This window comes from Cebus imitator, unplaced genomic scaffold, assembly GCF_001604975.1.
Source record: "Cebus imitator isolate Cc_AM_T3 unplaced genomic scaffold, Cebus_imitator-1.0 Scaffold356, whole genome shotgun sequence".
NCBI lineage: Eukaryota > Metazoa > Chordata > Mammalia > Primates > Cebidae > Cebus > Cebus imitator.
In genome coordinates, this window is record NW_016107671.1 from 1,492,612 (window position 1) to 1,495,820 (window position 3,209).

The window sequence follows — 3,209 nt, forward strand, 5'->3', positions numbered from 1 at the left end:
TTTGTAGAGCCTTTTAAAAAATTGTCTGATTTCTTCTGAAAGTAATAAAGCCCAATTTGACAGAGTTAAACAGTAATCAGTTCTACCCACACTCCTTTTGTAGAAGATTCTCTGGCCTTAGCCATTAGAGGGCTCTCTGTGGCAGGGGATTGGAGGATGTATTCTCCAAGGATGCATTCTCAAGAACTTCCCCTTGCTTCCACATAAGAATCTTGACTTACTAGGATATTGACATGGGTGCACTTTTCAGTATTTCAGGGACTAAGGATGGGGAAGAATGCTGCTTTAGTCTGGATCTTTCACTCAGGGGCTCACATTCTTGTCCTGACTGTGGGCAGTTTTCTTAAAGTTGGGCCCTAAAGTTGTAGAGTGAAAAGGTGGAAACAACAGCAGGAGGAACGCCAGGGCTATCAGCTACCAAACTGCTTACGGTTTTGGTGCATCCTAATGAAATCTAATTACCCTTCTGTGACTGGCATCACATTAGGTGCAGGCAGAGATGGGATATACAAATGAGGATACCAGGCTGGGCATGGTGGCTCACCCTATGGTCCCCGCACTTTGGGAGGCCGAGGCGGGCGGACAGCTTGAGGCCAGGCGTTTCAGATCAGCCTGGTCAACATGGGGAAATACCTTCTCTACTAAAAATACAAAAATTAGCCGGGCATGGTGGCGAGCGCCTGTAGTCCCAGCTACGCGGGAGGCTGAGGCACTAGAATCGCTTGAACCCGGGAGACCGTGGTTGCAGTGAGCCGAGATCGCGTCACTGCACTCCAGTCTGGGCGACAGAATGAGACTCCGTCTCAAAAAAAAAAAAAAAAAAGATACCACAGACCCCGCCCACGGCAGGAGACGAGGTAGAGACCGGGAGACAGTCAGATACACACATAGGATCAGTGGTATCCTTACGGTAACAGAAACGGTCACCCCTCAATATCACCCACAGTATCTCTCACCTACAATCACGGGACGTGATGTAAAATACAGAAGCACCCTGCACTGACAGAATCCGTTGCACCTTTCGTGTGCAAGCACAAAGGTGTGCAGCAACAGTCACACGAACCGCCACACCGGAGCATTCTCTTGCGCGCAGCTTGGCCACTTTGCTCCACACAGCAGCTCACCGTCCCTCGAGCGCCCAGGAGCGCCCATAGCCCTCTCCCGTATCTGCGCTGCTGGCGCAGGCGCGCAGTGGAGGGGGCCGCGGGGTCCTCTGGGAGATGTAGTTCAGCGATGACGGCCGTGGCGCAAAGCGTTCTGGGGCTCGTGGTTCGCGGGGTCCGTGGGGAACTTGGTGTCGCTGGTTCAGATCTCGCAGAGCTCAGAGTCCTGCACGCCTGTCCTCGTCTCGCTCCTCCTTGCGGAGAATTCTGGGAGGTGACGTCGCGGGTCTTGGTCGCGGGGCCCGTTTGCAGAGCCCGCGGCGCCGGGAGGTGAGTGGGGCCGGGCCCCGGGCGAGAACGGGAGGTCAAGGGCGGGCTCCGGCCGCGCCAGGGATGGGAACCCGGCAGACGCAGCTGGGGAGGCCGTATTTCACTGTGTTACTGTGTATAACTATGTGACACCTTGTGGGTGTGACAGAATGTGATCTTGTGTTACTGTGTGTGTGCGCGAGTGCGCGCGCGCCCGCTAGTGTGTGACTGTAAGCATCTGGGTCTAGGGGTGAAACTGTGAATATGTTTGTGCGTGACTACCTTTGCAGGTGTAGCTGTGTATGAGTTTGTGAGAGACTGGGGTGTGACATTATGTGTCTGTGTGAATGCATGTGTGTGGTTATGTGACCACCTGTTTCTGCAGATACAACTGCGTTTGAATGTGTGTGACAGCAAGTGTGATTGTGCAACTATGACCATCTGTCCCTGCAGGTATAGCTTTGTATGGGTAATTGTGACAAGATGTGTGGCTTGTGTGATATGCTACTGTGTGTGTGATTGCGTGTGATTGTTTATCTCTGTTGGTGGAATTGTGTGTGACCATCTATCTTCGTGCTTATGTGGCTGGCTGTGTATTATGTGAGATTATGGGTGTGTTTGTGCGACTGTGAATCTGCTTGTGATTGGGTGAGAATTTGTGTGTGTATATGAGATTGTGGGATTGATGTATGAAACACAGAAATATTAAAATTGCCCAAGTTCACACAGTTAACAAGTGACAGCACCAGAACTCAAACCCAAGCAGTTCAGTTCTAGAGGTCTCACTTTTTTTTTTCCCCGGAGATAGGGTCTCACTCTGTCAAACAGGCTGGAATGCAGTGGTGTGATTGTAGCTCACTGCAGCCTTGACCTCTTGGGCTCAAGCAACCACCTGCCTCAACCTCCCAAGTAACTGGGACCATAGGCGTGTGCCACCGTGCCTGCCTAATTGTTTTTATTTTTATTTTTTGTAGCGACTTCGTGCCATGTTGCCCAGGCTGGTCTGAAACTTGGGCTCAAGCAGTCCTCCCACCTTGGCCTCCCAAAGTGTTGAGGTTATAGGCCTGAGCCACTGTGTCCAGCTGTGTCCAGCCAAGTTCTTGCTTTTAATTACTAAACTCACTTGTTCTTTCCCACATTGAGAGGGTGAAAAATGGTTGCCCTGGGTTTTGAGGAGTTTGGAAAAGATGTTCCGGTCTTGGAATAGGAACTTGCAGAACATGGGAACTTAACATGGTTTCTTCCTTCGGTTCCCTTGTGAGTGACAGGCCTCAGTCTAAAAACATTGTAGTGAGGCCATCCTCAAATTAGCTGCTTCTGGGGGAGAGAAGCCCAACCTGAAAGCCCAGTCTTCCTCTCCTTAGGTTATTGAGTTTGAGATTTTAGCTTTATCCTTGTCAAAACTCTTCCATGTTTGGTGCTGAGAGTCTGGACCCATGGCTGTTTTTCTGATGTGCCAGGTGTGCTGAGTTTTTTATTTTGACCTTCTCAGTTGATAAATAAAAATATTCTCAGCCAGGCACAGTGGCTCACGCCTGGAATCCCAGCACTTTGGGAGGCTGAGGCAGGTGGATCACCTGGGTCAGAAGTTCGAGACCAGCCTGGCCAACATGGTGAAACCCCATCTCTACTAAAAATACAAAAATTAGCTGGGTGTGGTGGCACATGCCTGTAATCCCAGCTATGTGGGAGGCTGAGGCAAGAGAATCGCATGAACCTGGGAGGCAGAGGTTGCAGTGAGCTGAGATTACGCCATTGCACACCAGCCTGGGGGACAAGAGTGAGACTTTATCTCAA

General features: G+C 50.7%; 1 protein-coding gene across 7 annotated transcripts in view; it reads left to right on the plus strand.

Moving 5' to 3' along the window:
• Positions 1–807: 807 nt before the first annotated feature.
• ZNF527 (zinc finger protein 527) overlaps positions 808–3,209 on the plus strand; it is a 28,486-nt gene continuing 26,084 nt past the window's right edge. For 3 of the 7 annotated variants that reach the window (XM_017506468.2, XM_017506470.2, XM_017506469.2), the window contains exon 1: positions 812–1,433. The gene's annotated coding sequence lies outside the window, so the exon portion shown is untranslated. Of the gene's footprint in view, positions 1,434–3,209 lie in introns of all 7 variants that reach the window. The other 4 variants (XM_017506465.2, XM_017506466.2, XR_005196582.1 and 1 more) reach the window with 3 other exon arrangements.